The following is a 24,366-nucleotide window of genomic DNA, read 5'->3' on the forward strand; positions in this document are numbered from 1 at the left end:
TTGAATATTTCCATTGGAGTAATGTAATCCTCTATTTTAAGGGATTTAGAAATGGCAAACTAATACAATTTAATTATTGTACTATAAAATCATTTAGTGGTATGTCATGGGTACATAATATGATCACTCTCATGCGACAGAAATTAATTTGGAAATGTTTATTTAGTTGTGAATATTTTAAATGTGACCATTAAAAAAGTCCTGATAACTAAAAATAAATGTATCTTCTTGTATAAATATGGTAACCGTACACTGGATGCAAAAAATCTTCTAACGAGAAAGATACATTTTTTTTAAACGTAATTTAGTGCAAAAAACTTCATTAGAAATTAATCAGTTTTCTACAGTATTCATATTTAAAACAATTGGTTTATGTAAAATTATAGTTAAATATTCATTAACCTCGAATAAACTCTACACTTAATTTAAAGATGCTTCAGTAATATGTTATACAATTTTTAAGAAGCTAACATTTTTATAAACATTTAAAATTATTTATTTCTGCTGGTATTAAACTAACAAATATATCGCTCACTCCTTTCAAAAACGTCATATATCAAAAATCGTCAATTTTCAGTTGTGTAAGTTTTCGTAATGCCCAGAAAATGTACTATACCCCAGCAAAAGCGCCATATTTTAAACTTAATATTTACCCGCTACAGGGCAGAAAGTGTTGTTTTTGCATTTTAAAGAAAAGTATTGTTGAATTATTTTTTTTAATATACTTAATATTTTTCAAATGGAGAAAAAACATTCAGGTTTTACCTGAAAAGATCTGTTGCACAGTAAAAAGTTTAATAAGTGGCTTGATGTTTAATTTTAATAGATTGTATTATATTTTTAAACTTTAAAAACGATCTCCTGAAAAATCAAGCTTTTTGATTTATGACGTTGTTGAAAGGAGTGAGTGATATAACGTATTGTATTACCAAAAGTAGCGCAGTTGAATTATTTGTAATTACATATCGACTTTCAATTCATACATTTTTGACGTTTTAATAATTAAAATGCCTAAGAAAAACAGTCTTATTTGTGATTGCAGGACCTTGAGCAGTTTGCATAAGTTTAAAAGGTTATTATCCTAAACGTACGTAAAGCACGTTACTTCGAGTGCATTGTTAAAATAAATGTTATAAGTTTATTGGCATTTAATCAAACAAATATAGCACAAAAACACATTAACTTTTTTATTATTGCTCTATATTAATTATTTCAAATTTTTTATATCTTTTATTAAATTAAAACTAATTTAAGCAACAATTTTTATTATTTAACAGGGCGTGTCGTTTTAGATTGTTTATGGGAGTGTTCTTCAACTTGAATTATAACTAAGCAAATTTAATTAATTTGTTTTTTCGATTTAATTCATATAAATAGGTTATCTATAAAAATAAACTAATTACTCTTTTTAGTAAAATATTGTTTTTTTGTTACTCTGAACTTTTTAAATAAATGGTTATGCACTTCGCCCTTAAACAAAATAATTAAAAATTTTAACTGTTCTTAATACGTGATCAAAAAAAAATCCCTTTATATTTAGAATTGTGAGAATATAGTAAATTCCAAAAAAATATAATTTGTATACACATTTAAATATGATTGAATTATATGATTTTTTGACATCTCATCAAAAATGAAGAAGAATATGGTCGTCAGCTCCGTAAATACCCAGACATCCATATTCTTCTTCATCTTTGATGACATGTCAAAAAATAATATGAAAAATAACTTCTATAATTGGAGAAAATCCAGATTTGTGAACAAGTATTTGGAAAAACTCAAAATGTTGTAAATGATGAAATTAAATAAGACCGAAGAGTTTATTTTATATTTTCCTTAATATCAGTTAATTTTAAATATTGTATTTTTGCTTCTATTTCTATCTCTTCTTATATCATTTGAATTATAATTACAATGTATTTTGTTTGTTAGAGCTAAAATCACTTGTAAGCGTGTAGAGGCTTGTTTTTTTTTTAAATATGTTGATAATGATTATTTTTATTTAAATCGCAATACATACTTAATTACTTCCTTTAATGCGTTTCCAAATCATATTGCGAAAATCTCAGTTATCTTCTAAAACATCCTGCGTATACCGGAAAAATCTCAGCAGAATAAGTGAGTGGGGAATAAATAATTGAGTAATGGCTTGAAAAAATGCAAACGACTCGCAATTTATGAATGCGAAAAGTTTTTTCACGCTCAAAATGCTACTACTCCACAAACCTATTTGCAATAAATTAAGTTTTTGTTTTTAAAACAATTATTGCATATTCTTTGTGGTCGAGTTAATTAAATAGTTACTAATCTTGTGAAGTTATCTTTGTGTACATAATTTATGCTGTTTTTCTTTCTGAGTACAATAAACTATTTGAAATTTTACATACACATTAGTGTAACATACTAGTAAATTTATTATAGCTACTAATTCAAAATAAATATGCGTGCAAAATCATAAGACATAATTATAAAATCTAAATACATGTGATATATGACATATGTTTTGGCTTCCATGGTATAGTTTTAAGCTTGTTTGACTACCACGTTAAGAATATTTTATATGTACATATATTCAAGAAAAAATATTTTATAAATAGTAGGGATTGTTAAATATCAATACATATAAATATATATATATATGTATATATATATATAAATATATATATATATGTATATATATATATATATATATATATATATATATATATATATATATATATATATACATATATATATATATATATATATATATATATATATATATATATATATATATATTTATTTATATATATATATATATATATATATATATATATTATATATATATATATATATATATATATATATATATATATATATATATATATATATATATATATATATATATATATATATATATATATATATATATATATATATATATATATATATATATATATATATATATATATATATCCTCAAACAACCGTCCGACTCTATAAAGATGAATTTTCAAAAATTAAAAATTCCAACTTTGAATAAAATATTTTTAATTGAATGTTATTTTGCTGATACTTTGTAAAACATTTATATAATTTTATAGAATAAAATCAAAACTTTGTTGTTTTCCATTTTTATTTTTGGTACTTTTCAACATCCACTCTACCCATAATTAACATATAAGATCAATCAATATATTTGACATTATCAATTTATCAACATTCTGTAGTGTGTCTAAGTTATTGTATAGGAATAAATCATATGAAACCTTTCCTAAAAACATTTTCACTTCGAGCAGAGAAAATCATCCAAAAAATAATCAAGTTTCGTACTTTCTCAATTGACCGTACAATAATATCGACATATAATGCAGGTTAAATAAAATATAGTGATAGAATTCGTGTTAGAAGTATTTGATCACGACTTACCGTGTTTTGTTTTCCATTTTATAGCGTTTGTATCAAAAGAGACTATCTAATATTAACAAGAGGCTTTAGTTTTTGTATGTACTTGTATATATAAATATATTTAGAAAATTTACGTCGTGGTTTTTGAATGAACGTGACGTTTACACTTTATCATAGAATTTAACAGGTAGTCCGTGCAATTTTTGTTTTAAATATTTATAATACATATTTAAAATATCTAAATTACGTAACTTATTTTTGAGTTTGTGGTGTGAAACCATTCTTTACTGCTTTAAAAGCATTGTTGTGGTGTAAAAATATTTTTTGTGATAACCTTCCCAAAAACAAAAACTATATTTTTGTTTACTGGCGTAAAAAGTGGTGTATTTGATACACACATACACACAAGTATTTAAAATCCACATCTATCAATTGTAGTAACAACCAACACATGAAAGAAATCGTACAACATTGCATTAATACATATTTAAAAAATTAAAGCAATATGGATCAATAATGGGCAGAATGTAAAACGTTGTAAGTTATAATTTAAGCTGGCCAAATACCAAGTCGAAGCCTTAGGATACTAAGACTTTCGCCACCGACATCATAAGACTGGCGGAAGGCTAGAGAAATTTTATATTACATATAAATCAAGGTAGAAAAAAATAGTTAGGTCATGTTTCCATTAATGTGACGATAGAGTACAAAGTGTAATGAAAGTACAAATAACTCTAAGTGATATAAGTACAAATTTCCTGACTATGTACCTAAACGTTTATGTAACGTTAATTATTCTCAAATTAAAAAATCAAATTGAAATGCCTACACAGGGTATTATTATGTTTTCTTAATAATAAATTCAAAACTGACATGCTTTATACATATGTAATATTCATATTGATTTTAGGACGTCTTAATTAAATTTCTAAACTGGATTACTCTACTGGAAAGCGAACTTCGATTTCAAAATGATTAATAAAAGTTGCTGCCATGATTTATTATAAATATCAGTAATATTTCGTACCTGGGTACAAATTATTATACAATATTGTCAAATAGTGAATGCTATATACCAGGGGCGTTCCGCCTATACATACTGTGCATGTTTCTCATCTCTTTAAACGTTTATGAGCACAACCCATACCTATTTCTGTTATTCGCCCATATATCGAGAGTTTGTTAAATGATTTCGATTAAGATCTCAAGATTTTGAGTGTGTCCAAATACTCTAAAATCTGAATTTTCTCCAATTATAGGAGTTTTTGCAATTTTATTTTTTGAGATCTCAACATAGATGAAGACGAATATAGAATTTTAGTTATTTACTTATTTATTATGTAAACCAGCCTATGGCGGTCATAAGCTTCCGTAAGGTCAGACTTCCATATTTTTTTTTCATTTATGTTGAAATTTTACATGATAATAGATTAAGATTTGCTATTTTTAATTAAGTTATCAAACACCGCAACCGCATGACAATGATGCGGAATGCATCGAAAGGCGTGTCATTATGGATTTTAAGAAATAGTGATATTTACTAAGTAAAACTTAAATTATAAATTAATAGATTTTTTCACAAAATGACTGACTTATCAATGAATAAAATTAAGATTTACTATGCTAACCACTCACACGCCTCCGTATTATAATGGTCAGTACGCTTGGCTACCGTTCTGGAGGTCCCGGGTTCGATTCCTAAGGGGGTAAAATAAATATAAGTGATTTTTTCACTGTAATATTTATACAATATTACCATGGACTGGTACCTGAAGCGGAGGGCTGATCACCTGTCCTTCATGTGTAAACGATCAAGATAACACCGCGTTTATTTGACACAGTGCCCTATGAACCATTGGGGTGCGGATAAGGGTTCAAAAAAAAACACTCACTTAGATGCTGCCTTCAAAATCGAATCCGAGTCTTATACAAAATAGAACTTTCCTCCGCATACACTTATCGTGTTAAAGTTATGTTTTGTAGGACTAAATATGTTTTTGAAAACACATAAATAACACCAAAACAACACTGTTAATTAAATGGTTTTGTAAAATATTATAACAAAATAAAAGTCAGCACAATTTTTTTTTAAATTAACAAAATATAAGTTTAAGTAAAATCTAAGATATATAAACGTAAGCAAGCATACGTTCATTTGTGAATTCGCAGATGATTTCGTATTTGTAGAAGTATGTTTTCTAGGGATGGATTGATTGATAAAGATATAGAAAGGATAATGACTTCTGAACACGTATATAAATACCATACATACAAATATTTATCAACTACAAAAGGCTTATGGTGGCTCGATTCATTAGTTAATATAAATTTAGCCTTAATACTGCAGTGAAATTTTGAAAGTGTAACTTGATTCGTGCCTTTTATACTTCACAGTTTTATACTTGTAATAATATTTATTATTTCCATCCCTCTTTAAAACAATCATGTCACGCCCATGCTATGTACCTGTCAGAACGGTGAGATAAGATTTTATTATAAAGTATAATATTTACATAAATAACTTAAGAAATATACATTGGAGCTGGTACTATGGTATAAGTAATGATTTTATTATTTGAGTTATGTACACTCTCTAATCCAGTGGTTCTGAACCTTTTTGAAGTCAAGGAAAATTCACGGTACACCAAAATTAAAGATCCAAAAACAAAATACAAAGAAAACTTTTTTTAAACAAACCTATTATTTATTACAGACAAGTCAAAAATTTTATTAATTTTAAAAAATACATAAAAACAATATTACTCCAACGCAACTTTTTGTGGCGAAACTTATTTAATGTGACATCTGAGCTTGTCGGCTTTTCACACATTTCAGCGACATTAGATCTCATATTTGATATGGCTACTCTCATTCATATCTTCATCCAAATTGCTAAGCCAAGGTTCAAAAATCATTTTGATGATCCTATCATTGATAGAGCACCGTCTGTATAAATTGATATATTGATATATAACTTCCATGAAATTTTCAAATGTTCTAATTATAATGATATATCGCTCACTTCTTTTAACAAAGTCATAAATCAAAAAACTTGATTTTTCAGGAGAACGTTTTTAAAGTTTAAAAATAAAATAAAATGTATTAAAAATAAATATCAAGTCATTTATTGAACTTGTACTTTTTACTGTGCAACAGATCTTTTTAGGTAAAACCTGAATATTTTTTCTCCATTTGAAAAATATTTAGTATATTTAAAAAAATATATTATACAAAACATTTTCTTCATTATGCAAAAACATCACTTTCTGCCCTGTAGCGGGTAAATATTAAGTTAAATATATGCCGCTTTTGCTGAAATATAGTACATTTTTTGGGTGTTCCAAATACATGCACTACTGAAAATTTACGATTTTTGATATATGACGTTGTTGAAGGGAGTGAGCGATATAATCAAAGATATCTTGACCGCTGTTGTGAGATGAGCGCACACAACTTCACTTTGCTAGGGTGCTGCCATCTAGCCATTTTATTTGCGACTCAAATCGCACAGTAAATGAGCCATTGATAAGTTTTGGATTTCATAATTTCGCGGAGCACTTGCAACAAGCTCGCGGAGCACCAGTGCTCCGCGTAACACCGATTGAGAACCACTGCTCTAATCTAATGAATATTCAAGAATACAATATATTGAAAACTACTGTTTCGTAATACTGATACCTTATGAAATACCTGTAGTGGCATATTAACACGATTATTCAATTCATCTTGATCCACGATTTAATTTACGAGTGTAAAAGCCTTTCTTCAATTGAATTGAAATCTGATTAAATATTTATCGAATGCTTTTCTATTTTCAAGCCATTAATAATCTGTTAGTGTAATTTATGGTTTGAACCTTAACTATATGTTGCTTTATCATTAACGCTTTTTATTCGAATGGATGTTTTATTGCACTAATAAATCAATTGTTCCAATTAGATCTATTTTGCATGTATAATATAATATATTTCAAATCTCAAATAATGTAATGGTATATTTCGGCTTGGCTGACGGTGGATGCAATATTTTGCCAAATATACAGCTTCCATTTTTGCTCTACAGGCAGATTTATGATGAGGTTGGAGCTCTTCATCAGCCTCTTCCGGAAACCTGCCACTCTATGCTTTATTGAACCATCTCAGTGAGGTATGTGTGCTGAAGCAAATATACGAGACGTGTAGGGGTAACTTCGTGAAGGCCCTGTATCCATTATTGGCACATTTTTTTAAATACTTTTTTACCGTTTTTATAAAAATCTTTTAAATGCAATATGAGTATATTACCCCTCACCGAGATTTTAGTACACTGGTTTTGAGACTTACCCGTCTCTTCATCAGGACAATTACTAAACCAGCTACCAAAGAGACGGGTACGTCTCGAAACCCGTAGACTATATACAATCTTAGTTAGTTGTTATATACTAACGTTTCTTACAAATACACGAAGGAAAGGTGATCAGCCTTGTGCTTCAGGTACCAGTCCAGGGTGATATTTTATAAACATTAGACTGAAAAATCACTTATATTTTTTAACCCTTTTGGGAATCGAACCCGAAACCTCCAGCATAATAGCCTAGCGAGCTAACCACTACACTATGGAGGTGTAGAAAACTATAATAAACAATCAATTTAATTATCCCAGATTTAATTACAATTTAAATTACAAAATCCACCATATTTAACAAACATTTAATAAATAAGGCCATTCTTGATCAGTTTACATTAATTCAATTAAAAAAATTCTAGAACTATTTCTAATTTTGTTGGAATTATCTCAGCAAGCTCATAGCCGTAATCTTAATAAACATGTCTGCAAAAAGAACAAAACAATTAAGATTTCTTTACGACTTCGATCTTTTACGATGGTCATATATTTGGTAGTTGAGAACTTCGCGTTCGCAAAAGGTCAACAGAAATCAAAATTAGCTTGAACTTAGAATTGAATTGACCTGGGTTTAGGACGCAATGTTCGTTTTACCTTAACTAAAGGTGGTAGGTTTTCTTCACAGCTTATTGCAATAATTCAATCGTGATTACACGTTACAAATTACCCCGTCTGCGTACTAGTTACCGGCTATTATATTGACCATTATCACCCATGCGCCGTTATAAGACGTGTGAATATGTACAGCATAAAATATAATTGCTTATTACGTACAGAGGTCATAAGAGCGAAAGCTAGCACTGTTGTTCTATTCACAAATCACAAGGTAATATTATTTTTAATTTGAAAATACAGTAATACCTAGATATAACGGACCTCTATTTAACGAACCTCGGATACAACAGGCAAAAAAGGTAAAATTAAACAAAATAGAAATGTCCTGTTAATATTAAACATCTTCAAATTCAAGTGTCTCCGCATGTTATTATAAGATAATTACAAATTATGTCTCAAAACTTCAGAAGTACAAATAAAACTTGATACCTTTTTCAAAGCAGGATTACCGAAGGCAATCGCATCAAACAGCAACGTCACATCACGACAAGCGTCCGAAGATTATAAATAGATTTTTGTTTGTATTTTGTATTGTTTAGTTTACATCTAAACACAGTTTTCATATTTTCAAATATATTTTATTTCTTTATCTAAGCCTTTTATATAACAGACTTTCGGCATAAACGGACACACCATTTCCCCAATTAGTCCGTTATATCGAGGTTTTACTGTACAGACAAGTTTTTTTTTCATAAGGAAAAATACATGGTAAATATAATGTTATATGTTACACATGCAACCATTTTGTATATTTTTTGCTTTAACATTTATTATTTTTTCATTAATAAAATTATTGATTATAGATAGATGGATTTCAGTGATTAAATCCTAATAAGAAATTTGATCCTATAATATATCATATATAATTAGTTTGAATGTGAGTAGGTGCATATGTAATATTATACTTTAAACTTTATTAGCTCAGGGTTGTCATACTTTCATTTTAAAAATTCATGAAATACTCAAATAAAAAGGAAGAATCAATTCATGTTTTTTTTTAATATCAAGACATCATCCAGGTTGTCGGAGCATCGAGACAGCAGAAAGTGACAATAATAGTGACATACAATGGCACGCACAGAGTTTTTAATCAGCTAGGCAGTAAGGTTAGGAAAGGATAAGACATAGTAGGCACTGGTCGTGTTTCTATATGGAACACGAGTAATCCGGGGTAGGCACTGCTTTTCTGCTCATATAGAATGCACGCCTCTGGTGGTTTATGTATATCCACGCATCGGGAAAAATGTCTTGCTAGATATTATATTAACCTTAACATAAATATCCGCTTCCATATTGTTCCGCATTTGGCTACCACGCTGAGGGATTCGGGTTCGATTCCTTGGTGGGTCAAAATAAATAAAAGTGATTTTTATCGCAAATATTTATTTTATATTACCCTGGCCTGATTCCTGAAGCGCAGTACCGATCACCTTGCCTGCATGTTATCAAATAAAATTGTTATGAATTTGTTGGAGTGCCCTATGCACCATTGGATGCAAATAAGGGTAAATAGTAGTTACATCAATATTAAAAATTTTAAAAAAAATAATTGATTCAGCAGTCATTCTGTGGTAATATCTTGCCATCTTCAATTAAAGTTTGATCAATACTTGGTATACACAACGATTTTTTTAAATCTTTTGTGACACGTGTTTCGATGCGGTGTTTGAAAATGATGCGAAATGCATCGAAACACGTGTCACAAAAGATTTTAAGAAATAGTGGTATTTACCAAATAAAGATTAAATTATAAACTAAATTTATACTAAATGTTTCATCTTTTACATCTAAAAAATGCTAAAGCTTATTAAAACTGCGTAATAATGTCTTCATACAACATTTCATAGTTTTAGACATTCTGCGTCTGTAATAATTTCATTGATATCTTTAATTTGTAATCATACATTTTTATCAAACAAGAACATGTTATTTGAGAATATAGAAAGTTTGAGTAGACTGGTATAATTATTTTTTAAAATTCAAAACTGAACAATTTCTCAAATTGATAAATGAAAGTGGTTGGCAAAATTACTTTCGCAGTTTTTCTGACCGACAAATAGCCTCATGCGGTATTTCCGATTGGTAACACTGCTTTACTGAACAATTTGTTTAATGATCACATATCATATTACACTGCAATGTATTATAGTTCATTTAATTTTCATTAGGTCTTACATATATCGCTCACTCCTTTCAAGAACGTCATAAATCAAAAATCGTCAATTTTTAGTTGTGCATGTTTTCGGAATGCCCAGAAAATATACTATATCCCAGCAAAAGAGACATATTTTTAACTTATTATTTACCCGTACAGGGCAGAATGTGTTGTTTTTGCATTTTGAAGAAAACGTATTGTTTAATTATTTTTTGAAATATACTAAATATTTTTTAAACGGAGAAAAAACCTTCAGGTTTTACCCAAAAAGATCTGTTGCACAGTTCAATAAGTGGCTTGATATTTATTTTTAATACATTGTATTATATTTTTAAGCTTTAAAAACGTTTTCCTGAAAAATCAAGTTTTTTGATTTATGACGTTCTTGAAAGGAGTGAGCGATATAACAAAGCATCGACTACAAACATACACACTGAAAATTCGAAAGGTTAAAATAGGCTTTTGATAATATTAATTTTGAAATTAATATTTCACATGAACAACGGTGCCTATTATCATTATTCCAATTCCAAGTATGAAGACGACTATTTCTGATAAATGAATATTTTTGAAAATGAAAATAATAAAATTTGAAAAAAACCAACATAAAAAGTAAAAACACGTAGATACATTACATAAATATTAGAGATAAATTTGTGACAAAATAAAAACGCTTTTGACTTTATTAAGGCAGGATATTCGATAGACCACAACTCAGTTTTCCTTAAACCCATATAACATTGTAATTGAATTTTTTGCTTAAAACACCATTTTTGTAAAGAAAATTAATTTTTTCTTCGAATTTAGTAAAAAGAAAAGAGTTTTTGAAATGTAAGGAGTTAAACAAATTTTTTTTTTAAATCAACACGTATAGTTTATTCCGCACCAGATCGCGTAGTTAATTTGCACGTTTGAGATCTCACCCTTAAAATATAAAAACGTCAGGGGTTACTGACAGCTAAAAAACAACAAAAAATGTATTCTATAAATTACATTTTACAAAAAATTAAGACCCTGTTACCCGACAACAGCGTCGTATGGTGCAACGAACTGCATCTCAATTTAATACATTTTTTTGTATATACTATTTTACTATCTTTTTTAATTTCAATATAGATACTTTTACGACATATTTTGATAGTAGCATATATACTAATACTTTATAGTATATATTTTTTTGCGATACAATCTTTTCCGGTTACAATAAAAAAATACACATACAGTGTTTTTTATGTGTTTTGTTCATATGGGACTTTTGATAATACAGTATTGACAACATTACTTTTAATCGACTTAATTATTATTGGCGATATACCTATAATACTTTTTTGTCTTTGTTTTTGTTTTTTAACTTTTAATTTATTATTCCGGAAATAAGTTTTATGTTTAAAAAGTTGAGTAATTTGAATATTTACAATTTTTATTTTTCGAGTATATTTTCATTTAAAAATAATAATTCATACACATTTACTTCATTTTTTGTTAAAAATATAAATGCAATTCTCTCGATTGTGTTGAGTTACGAAAATTTGAGTAGTGTTGTTGTTAATCATGGATAGAAAGGTAAATGTTGCACGTATGTAAAGTGATCACTAAACCAGCCGATGATAAGCCATAATCCCTGTTAATACCCAAACTTTCTTCTTTATCTATGCTGAGATGTCGAAATGTAAAAAAATATATTTTAAAACCCTTTCCTTGTGCAATATCTACCTGATTTAAAAACTAACGCTGTTCAACTATTTTTAATGAGTTTGTCTTGCATTTAGTTATCAAGATGCAAGTTTGTATAGTGAAATATGTAAATTTTAGTTAACCTATTTGAAGTTAACACGTTTCTTCTTGCAATCGCCTCCTTTAGTCTTAGATTCTAATCCTAAATGTTCGTGATTAAAAATGAGGGGAAATGAATCTTACGTATTGTGAATACCTCACACTCGACTCGGAAATGATGACATCTCGATAATAAATCAAATAAGTTTCGTGATGAAGATATCTTTAAAAAAATATTGCCATTCCTCAAAGTTCTGCCTTTCTCATTTGTTTTATATCAATTGTATTCAAAGCGGAGAATACTTTTTATTTAAAAACAGGGCTAGATTTCTACTTAATTTTCACCTAAAAACTTAGTATCTAACTAATGATTACGCCGTTTCCCCGAAGGATAGGCAGAGAGATTACTGCCCATCAAATTATTTTTGGTAAATGAAGGAAAATTAAATGAGTAAGAGATTATTCAAAATAAAGCTATGAGAATAGTACTTAAGAAAAATAGATAAAAGAATGTAGAAAAAATGAGTGAAAAACTCAATTAGTTACTTACAAAAAAGAGGCTACTGTATAACAATATGTTTTGCTTTATATATAATTTTTTTATCAATATATTACCGAATTCAAGGATAAAATAGGACTTTTTGAAAAAAACAGAGTCGCGAAATTGTATAATGTGTAAGGGTTTCAAAATGTATGATGAGATGCTTGAATGTATGAAGAATGAAAAGAGTCTGAAAGAATTTAAAAATAAATGTTTCGTTTACTGTAAGAAGATGTAAATATATACATGATGTAAATTAAATATCCGCCTCCGTAGTGTAATGGTCAGCACGCTCGGCTACCGTACTGGAGGTCCCGAGTTCGATTCCCAGGGGGGGGGTGAAATAAATGTAAGTGATTTTTTTCACTCTTATATTTATTCAATATTACCCTGGACTGGTACCGGAAGCGGAGGGCTGATCACCTTTCCTTCATGTGTTACCATCAAAATAACACTGCGTTTATATGATGCAGTGCCCTATGCACCATTGAGGTGCGGATAAGGGTTTGAATGAAAATTAAATGTAAAAAAATGGTAATGCATTAAATGTAATATAATGTATTAAATGCAATATAACTAACTACAGAAATTAAAATCAAGAGAAAAGACGGTTTTAAAATAGTTAATAATGCCAAATTTTCCTCGGTCTTCCTCTACTTCTATTACCAATACATTCGCCACATTTTTTTACTGTTCTTTCTTCACTCATTCGGTTCACATGTCAAAAACATCTGAACACACCTCTCTTAATTTTATCGGTAATGCTTATCTCAGCCTTGCATTCTTTCCTTATATCACCATTCGAGAGAACGCAATTTGACTGCATGTTTTAGCATCATCTGGGATCTCTTTTTCTCCTAATAATTTATTACCTTAAAAAGACTGAAAAGATAGCGTTGTTAATACAGGAAAAATCAGAATAAGTCACGACATTAATCACATAGAATACCTTGTACATATTAAGCAAGGTAGAGAATAAAAGCAAATCCCATCTAAAAAAAACACAGAATGCACGTCCTGGCCCCATAAACTATATATGGTAAGTCCGCATTATGAATCTGAGGTATATTGCAATTCATGGTGAAACAAACGTCTTGTGCTGATTTTTTCCCTACAAAACCATAATCATCCAACGCTCATTATTTTTTTTATTTTCTTCTTCTTTTTGCGTTTTGCGAATAAGCAGCTTCATTGAAGAAAAAAAACACAATTTTTGTTTCAGAATTTCAAAATACTCTCCTGTTCTTACTTTTATCAATTAACTGTAAAATGTTTAACGTTAGTGATTAATATTTTAAACGGTTTTCATAAGGCTTTCATAAGGTTTTCATAAGGTTTTTATATCTTTTTTTTAATCACTGACACATAATTATTCATTACATGGATGATGGATCAATATATTATATAATATGGTTCAAATTGAGAAGAAGCGTCTATCATTAAACAAAATAAGATAATGTCTGACAGCATAATAAATTTTTAATAAGTTAATGATCAGAATTGGTCTAATATCTTTAAAAATGTATTTTAGGCTCTCACACCTAAAAAATTTTGAACTAATTTTTGATAAATCTCATCTAATTTTCAATTATTAAAACCAATATATTTCTATATAAAAACTGTGTAATGTATATATTTTCATATTATTTGTTGACATCTCATCAAAGATGATGAAGAATATGGAAGTCTGGGCATTTACGGGGCTGACGACCATCATAAACTGGTTTAAGTGATCACTTTACACACGTGTAACATTCACCAATTCTACCCATTATTGACAACCACATTAATAAAATTCTTAGAAGTTCTATATATATGAATCAATTAAGAAATCTCACGTCATTTATGACCAGACTTCCATATTCTTCATCATCTTTGATGGGATGTCAAAAAATAATAATAATATGAAAAATCTCATAAGTTAGCCGAATGTCAGGTCGTTAGCCCTGGAATGCTCATACTGCCAGTTCTGTCGTATGAAAATGATAGATAGGTGATAAATATATCGTTTAAGTTGATACATCTCACAAGTTGAGACACCTATGATCATATTTATTTTTATTAATATCCTCATATCGTTTTCTTTGCGGATCTACTTCAAAGTCAAATAAATTAATATCTGAAAATTACGTCAAAGTTTCCACGTACTAAATCCAGGTTAAATTAATATAATTTTAAATCCTTATCTACATTATCTGGATCAAGATCATTATCTGTTTTGATCAGAATAACAGCATTCGCTGATTTTCTTATCAGTAGTTTCCCAACTGTCGCTTACTTGTTACTTTGAACATTTGATTTGATCAATAAGATTTTCCACAAAATTGATTGAATTACAATACTGATTTATATTTCGACATTCCTTTAGCCATTTACGTCGCCGTCGACACAATAAAAAAATATGGCAATAAATTGGCTTAACAAGGGTTGACGCAACCTCTATTTGAAATAATTTTAGCTACTAGCGTAAATTTTGTTAACACTGAGTTTATATTGTAGTTACTTAAGTATTTACATGTCGCTCACTCCTTTCAAGAACGTCATAAATCAAAAAACTTGATTTTTCAGGAGAACGTTTTTAAGGTTCAAAAATATAACACAATGTATTAAAAATAAATATCAAGCTACTTATTGATATTTTTACTGTCCAACTGATCTTTTTAGGTAAAACCTGAAGGTTTTTTCTCAATTTGAAAAATATTTAGTTTATTTTAAAAAAAAAAATAAACAATACCTTTTCTTCAAAATGCAAAAACAACATTTTTTTGCACTGTACCGGGTAAATATTAAGTTTAAAATATGCCTCTTTTGCTGGGATGTTGTACATTTTCTGGGCATTCCGAAAACACGCACAACTGAAAATTGACGATTTTTGCTTTATGACGTTCTTGAAAGGAGTGAGCGATGTGTGTAATTCGTGATTTTACAATTTTACGAATTTAAACCAATTAAAACCTGTCTATATTTTCTGTTTCGATGGCACATCGTATAGTGCAAGACAAATAATTATGTAATTAAAAGGTAACTTTGTTTCAAAATCACTGTAAATATTTATTTATAACTTAATTATAATGTCTACCGGTTTCGAAGCTAACCGCTTCTATATCGAGACTGATTAATACGTGATAAAGAAGCAGTTAGCTTCGAAACCGGTAGACATTATATTTAAGTTACAATAAAATATTCATAGTGATTTTAAAACAAAGTTACATTTTAATTATAAAATGGAAAATCACGAAGTAAGTGCTTCAAATGTAAAATATATGTTAATAAAAATGTTTATACGCATCATGCACTCTAAACAAGTTGCACGCTATTGCAAAAAGACAAATTATGCATTGTAATTATAATTCTGTATTTATTAAATTTATTTATTTTTATTTTAAAGGCTTGACGCGATCAGATCAATCAGAACCTAAAATTTGGTGGTGTCTGCGTAATTGAAGGGCATGTATGACTAGATATGTGGATGTGAAGGAAGCGAGGATGATGTCAGGACAGAAGAGTGTGGAGTTCCATCCTCTTTGCCTACCCCTGCGGAGAAACGGCGTGATAATAGTAGTAGTAGCAAACTTTTTATGAGCTGGTTATGATCTTTATTTATTACATTTTCGAATTTCTTTATTTATTATTTATTATTAAAAAAAGTCGTAAGGAAATTCCAAGAGTTGTTAGTTTTATAATTTTCAAAAAAAGTTCAAAGTTCAATATTTTCCTCTTTGCTGTGTCAGTATAACCATGGCCGTTCCACTACCAAAGTGTGTCTACTTCACACTTTATTGTGTCTTGTATTTTCAACAGTGTTCATATAAAGCATAGCGGGTTGGTTCACACTATGAACTCAACAATAGCGCATCAAATGTCAAAAGTTTATCACAAATATACAGTAATATAGATTCTTAGAATGTAATGTACAGAGAGGCAATACTAATGATGTGTATGGTAAAAGCGTGGATAATGTTTCATTTTCCTTAATACATTAAGTAAATTTTCTTTAATACAGATTCTGAAAATTACCAAAATGCATTTTTTTAAATATCCCTATTGTATCTCGTCTACTAATAAAATATTGAAAAAATTATCGAATATTAAATTATTTAAAAAAATATTGAGTGTATCCAAATTGCCGTTCCTAAATTCAGGATTTATTCCACTTACGAGTCATTATATATATATATATATATATATATATATATATATATATATATATATATATATATATATATATATATATATATATATATATATATATATATATATATATATATATATATATATATATATATATATATATATATATATATATATATATATATATATATATATATATATATATATATATATATATATATATATATATATATATATGAATCATATAATTTTTAAATTTGACATATAATTACATAACTTCTTCCAGTGGGTGATTACATGCTCAAATAACATTGAGAGACTCTCATGGAAGAAGGTTATCAGTGATAAAATATTATACTCTCATTTTTCAGCGCCTGCAATTCAATAGATATTTGAGAGTATGGATTTTATATTAATAGAATTTTATATTAATATGGAACTATACTCTACTGAATACAAAAACCCTGAACCTTACATATTATTATGAAGCATAGCAATGAAAAAATACAATATAATTAACTTGTCTCTCCTATTCGGTGCATATGTATTTAATAAATAATTTAATATCACAACACATCTAGCTCGTTGGCAAAGTGATTATTTTCAATTAGCAAAAAATGTAATTACTGCTTTTCAGCTCAATACTGCGTCAAACATATTGAGTGATCTATTTTTTTGTTGATGTTAAATTATAGATATTTTACTTTTACGATAAAATATTAGTATCAACGTATTCCGTATACTTATTAAATCTACGGCAGGAATGCCAATGTACGTATATTATATAATTATTTCAAAATTATTTCAATGCAATGGAAACTGTAAATTCAAATGTAGATTTTTTTATAGATAACTATATCAAAATATCATACATCTTTCAAAATTCCACATCTATAAAATGTTTATTTAATCGACAAGCTAATAAATTCAGTCAAGATCATATACAAGTATAAAACTTTTCAGATAAATGCAAAATGGATGTTTGACAATGGGCAGAATGAGGAACGTTGCACAACTGTATAAAGTAATCACTTTAACTAGTCATGTGTCATGTTTTGAGCTTTGTTATAATCAGACTTCCATCTTAGTATAAAAAAATATGCTTGTTCTCAGTTGAAATCATATACAATACATATATCATCCATTGCGTGAAAAATCCAATGTCTGATAGTAAATAACAAAACTTGAAAAAAAAAATTATTTGAATGAAATGTAATTGTCATTTACAAAGAAAAAAATATAAACAAGTTTTTATCTTTCTTTAGACTTTTTTAAAACTTTCTTGGATTTATCGAAGTTTTTATATAGGGGTTAAATAAAAAAATAAAAAAATACTTTAAAGCTTTGAAAAAAGACTTTAAATATCAATTAATAAATCTATATTCTAAGGAAGAAAAATTTGTAAAAATAAAGTGAAATACTTACGATTTCAGATGTATTAGCAAACTGATATATTTTACTGTACGGTCAGCATGCTCGCCTACCGTTCTGGAGGACCCGGGTTCGATTCCCAGGGGGGTTTAATAACGATTAGTGATTTTTTCAGTCTAATATTTATTCAATATCACACTGGACTGGTACCTGAAGTAGAGGGCTGATCACCTTTCCTTCATGTGTAATCGATCGAGATAACACTGCGTTTATATGAAGCAGTACCCTATGCACCATTGGGGTGCAGTAAGGGATTTATTCTTATTTATTATTTTAATGTTCACAAATTAACCTTATTCATCAAGTTTACCAAATATCACAGTTAGCTTGTTAGAGCCCCTTAACCATTGAACACTTGTATTTTTTGTAATATTAATTTGATATTGCACAAATGGAAATAAAATGCTTGTTTCATTTCCCATTTTTAATTTTTTTAAATCTTGTTCACATATGACATTTAACATGGTTACATTTTTTGAGAGATATTTTATTTTTTTGAATGTGTGCAAAGCATTTTAAAAAATTTAATAGCTAAGTCATAAATTTTGTGTAAAAGTCTTAAAATAGTCCTTCACCTAATATGCTGTTATTATCTTTAAATATAAATCAAAACTTAGTAGCGATAAATTACAATTATCTCGTTTATTTCAGACGCGAAATATATAAATAAATTATAAAACGCGTAAAGCCTAATTGAAAATTGGCAGTTGAATTCATTTTAAACACTGTTTTCTAATTTCAGCACGTACTTGATTGATTGATTATTTGAGAATACAGTTACTAACGAGCGGTGTTCATTCGAAGGTAAAGCAAGATTTTGTCCTAATGATCTCTGTACTGTACTTTTGGATTTATTCCCTTACTGACATCAGAAAAAAATACAAAGTGCTAAAATAATTAGTAGACATGGTGCCAAAAATGTTTTATTTCATAAATTCAATTAAATATATTCATTCTAATATTTATTTAAAATTACCCTAGATTGGTATCCGAACCGTAGACCTTGCTTTCCAGTAAGTAACGAAATACAACATACATACATCGATGCGATGCAGTGTCATTTGAACCAATTGGGTAGAGATAATAGAAAGGTGAAGAAGAATATAAAATAAATATATATTTTTAAATTTGTTTATATTTTTCTAGGTACTTTGTTTTAAACAATAGTTTATTTGTAGATTTTTTTTTTTCAAAAGCGTATGTATTATTTTTCTTATTTTTATAAATAACTTCTTAAATTTACCTGTTTTTTTTTCATCTAACTTCCTACATGAAATTATATCAATGCATATATATTACATGAATATATTGGTGAATATAAAAAAAAACAACCAGATACGCTTCATATTTACTACTATCGTAAACAGAGATACAGTTATCCAAAGGTAGAAGGTGAAAATTTTTGACGTTAAAAATGTTCGACGAGACAAATAAGTCAAGGAGTTTAGCTCCATAGGCTGAATACTTAGTGGCTATGTGTTTTATTTTTTTTAAACAAAATAGTCTTATATTGTACGCACTGTTTTGAATTCGTGAATAGGAAGAATTTCAGGGGTTTGCATTGTTTTATTACATTACAATATTATAATAATTACTAGTTACAGATAACATTTAAATCGTTAGCAATTTTAAGTGCCGTTTATATACATTTCATTGTACGCAGTTTGTAAAAAATTTATAAATTATTTACTGGTATATAGGAAGTACCTAAAATATAATAATACATCAGTTTATCTAGGCGTAATTGGAATCATGCACCTGCATATGTATTATATTGGATATTAAAATTAGATTCAAATTATTTATACTAGGCAAGAAACGTTGTTTTTCAAGTCAATTTCAGCGATTATTGGCCCGAAGCCTGTATGCTCGAGCGCGAGGTTGCTATATAGCGGAGTCAATACTACTCCCTACAGTAGAAAAATGATCGAATTCGCTATATCTGATAGTAAATTGGTTGTTGCCTAAGGGCCTGCGTGTCCGGTAATACGGAAACATAACCTTATACAATAATATTTAACATAGTTTAGCGGGCTTTCGTTTATCAGTCCTTTGTTCGTGTATTTGGTAAGTCATGGCGTACTTTTGTGCGCAACGGATTACATCAGTGTTCAGTAATGTAATCGAGTGTACGTGAGTTTTCTAGCGTTTTTTTAAATGATATTTTAATGTTCACGCAGGAAAACACACGCCGAGTTTGTTTAAAATTACAAACTGTATTTTATATAAAATACGGTGTTTCTTTATTTAATTTAGAATAATTTAGAAAAATACGGAATGCAACGAAAAACGTGTTACAATAGATTTTAAGAAATTTTGGACAAACCCAGATACGTGAACAAAAATTTGGATGAAGTCTAAATATTGTGAACTGTTGAAAAAAAAATTTTAATCGTCTCACAGTACTCGTATGTAAAATAATTCGAGAAAAATCTTACATACATTTTACAAAGGTCTCTACTATTTAAATTTAAATGCCTCCCATCTGCGGTTCTTTTTCACTTACCTAGCATTATTTCCATAGCATATCCTCTGTTAAGACGAACAATATAATGATTGCAATTATTATTCTCTTCTTCTTACTCTTATCTGCACCCAATGGTGCATAAGACACTGTATTGTATTGACGCAGTGTTATCTTGATCGTTACTTACATAAAATCAAGGTGATCACTCTTGCGCTTCAGGAACCAGTCCAGGGATTACCCTGGATTTAAATAAATATAAGAGCCTCAAATCACTTATATTTATTTTCAACCACCCCCCCTGAATTAAACCTAGGACCTCCATAACGGTAGCTAAACACGCTAACCATTACACGACAGAGGGGGACAAATTATTAACAAATTCAAATAAATGCAAACGAATCAAAGCCCCTTTTTAATGATAAGTAACAGTGAATTTTTGAACATCTGAAATACTTGTTTTTTGTAAATTAAAGGATTGTTAACTTTCTGGTATTGTAATATAACACTCTTCTTATAATTCATCAATGAAGTAGTGTTTTTAAGTGGTATTACTTAGAGTAAATGATGAATGAGGAGTGTATTATTGTATTTACTAAATAAACATATCACTCTGGATCTGACAATATTTCAACTTAAATATACATACTGTAATTTTCCAGTGCAAAACCTTCTACAGATTACAAATAATAACTTATTCTCATTTGAAACCTCCTTCATCCTTCAAGGCAAAAGGTCACTTTCATTATATTTTCGCCTTTGTCCTTGGCCCGCAATTTCGCCATGTCTTAATCAAGGTCCATAAATTTACCGCCTTTATAATATATTATCTAACTGAATTTTGGTATGAACAGATTCTGACGAAATATGATTTATTATCTATTATGCTTTACTTGGATTGTTCCCTGCTTACTTATATTTTTTCGTGTTAGCTTTAAAGTAGTTAAAAATTGACAAAATGATTTGGACAGTGTATGGTGTAAGAGCCTCTTAATAAAATTTATTCCACGCTCGGTTAAGGCAGTGAATTAAAAATATTAATTCAATTGGATATAAACTTTTAAAATAACCGATTTTTTAAAAGTAATCAACCTTTAATACTAACAATAAAAAAAATTGTATTATTTATGTAACACCATTTTAGTAAAATAGTACCTGAAGGGCGATTTACTGTGATTGAATTGAGAAAAGGGAGATAGTGGAAATTATTAAACAAACAAATGTGTTTTCAGTTTATTTTTCTAAAGATTATCTTACCCTCACTGTTTTTGACTTTTGTTAGAGGAACATTTCACCCATTTATCCCTCAACAGCAAAAGCACCCTCACCAAATTAAGAGTGCTGGTTGCGAGCTAGTAAGATCACTTTACCCATAGCAGTTGTATCCGATCGAAGCGTGAGACGTCTATCAACCGATTCGTCTGGAATACAAAGCTCTTTTAGATACTCCTTAATCTACAAACTTCAGAGAAAATTGAAGGCGAATGCAAGGAAGCCATAAATACAACCTGTTTGTTTTTTTTTCCGATGAAATCACGTATCTTTTACTAGAAATACTCATATTTTATCTAAACATTTCTTTTGTTCTACAGAAAGTGGCGTATCTAGTAGGTTGCGTGCGTAAATAATGATATTATAAGATATGAACAGCGTTCTTCTCGATTACTTCCAGTTAGTATAAAATTACGTTTGGACAATTTTTATAAATTGTTTCGATATTGTGCTGCTATTCTTATTAAAATTTAGATTTCCTTTCTCTTTTTATTCCTATTTTCTAAGTTTCTTTATTTTAATTTTTTTTGTTCTCTATTTCATATAAAAACTTCATGTATTTATATAAATGCGCCTTTTGTACACTTAAATATATTATTTTCTTTTTTTTTTAAAGACATAACCCGCAAAGGATCTATTTTAGATGCTTTTCTGCAGGTAGGATAGTAAGGATAGGGAAAGTAAATGTGAAAAATACATTACAAACACCCAGACCTGAATGAAAGAAAATTAATCTTTCATTGAATTCATTTTGCAATTTGCGGGAATCGAACCCGCTACGCCAGTTTTGTCTAGAGCGTCTACCCAACTACGCCACAACGCCTGTCACTTTGTACGTTAATTTATTTGTTTTTGCTTTTTATGCTGATTGTGTCTTAGTATAAACACTTAGCCGCCAATTCATATTATTTTAATTGGTTTACCACAGCTGATCAATCAATTTCTAAAACAGAAATTAAATGACAAAGTTACATAATTTTAGGTGTTACCAAAATTTTAATTAGCATAACTTTGTCACTCCATTAATAATTATGATCTACATCAGTGTTCCGCAAACTTTATCTGTTCGAGATACACCTACCAAATCAAGAAATTTTAAAGGTACACCAAAGAAAAAAAAAACAAAAGTTTATTTAACGTTCATTTATTATTAAAAGTAATATAATGCGAAAACATGTATCGTAGTCATACAGGAGAAAGTGACCAAGTGCATTTTTTTACAAAACAGTGATCATTGACTATTTGATATCTTACTAGCTTAATATTGCCCTGAAAACATCTTAAAGGATTTTAAACTTGTAAGTATAATATATTGACTTGGTAAAAATGACTAACTGCATTGATGTTTATTTTATTGCCAAGCAAAAGTGACTTAAATGGCCCTCCTGAACATTTTACGTTTTGGTAGTTGGTCACTTTCTCCTGTACGACTACGATATGTATAACATATAGTATAATGTTTAATGCGAAATGTGATTCTTCTAAACTGAGCACAGGCGATCAAAAGTTGTAGCATTTTTTGATAAAGCTGTGTTATCTTCACAAAAGTGGATTTTTTTCCGCGGCACACCAACTAACCACCACTGTACACCAGTGTGCCGCGGCACACACTATGCGTAACATTGCTCTACATGATTGGAGTGATAAAAATATCTGTCAAAGTGAAAAATATTACGTTGCTATAACTAATATTACTTTGCTTTCACATCGGGTATTTGCAGTTATACGTTATACAAAAACTCTTCATTCACACAATAAGAAATTATTATTTTAACTTATTAACTAGCCATTACGCCGCTTTTCCGCAGGGGTAGGCAGAGAAAATAGAATGCCACACCACCCTGTTTCTGCAAAAAATCTTAGCTTCCTCCATATTCATAAATCTGCAATTATTCCAACTCCTGACCTGATCACTTTCAAGTATTTGAAATAAGCCATGCTAAGTTTTCTCCGGTCTTCCTCTACTTCTAGTTTATTATTACTTTATTCGCATCACAATTTCGTTACACCGTTATTTCCTCACTCATTTATTCCACATATTGAGAAGATTAAAACAGAATTTAAGATTTATGTTTTATGTTTTATTATATTAGGTTTTATTTTTCTTATGATAATTCAATTTAAATCTTCGATAAAAATGAGAGAAGTATTCTTTTTTTCTTTTTTTTAAATCTGCCGGCATGATTACTCTGACCCACCATCTTTACTGTAAACT

Source organism: Brachycentrus maculatus, unplaced genomic scaffold (genome assembly GCF_059751285.1).
Source record: "Brachycentrus maculatus isolate JH-2025_06_01 unplaced genomic scaffold, ASM5975128v1 h1tg000172l, whole genome shotgun sequence".
Taxonomy (NCBI): Eukaryota; Metazoa; Arthropoda; class Insecta; order Trichoptera; family Brachycentridae; genus Brachycentrus; species Brachycentrus maculatus.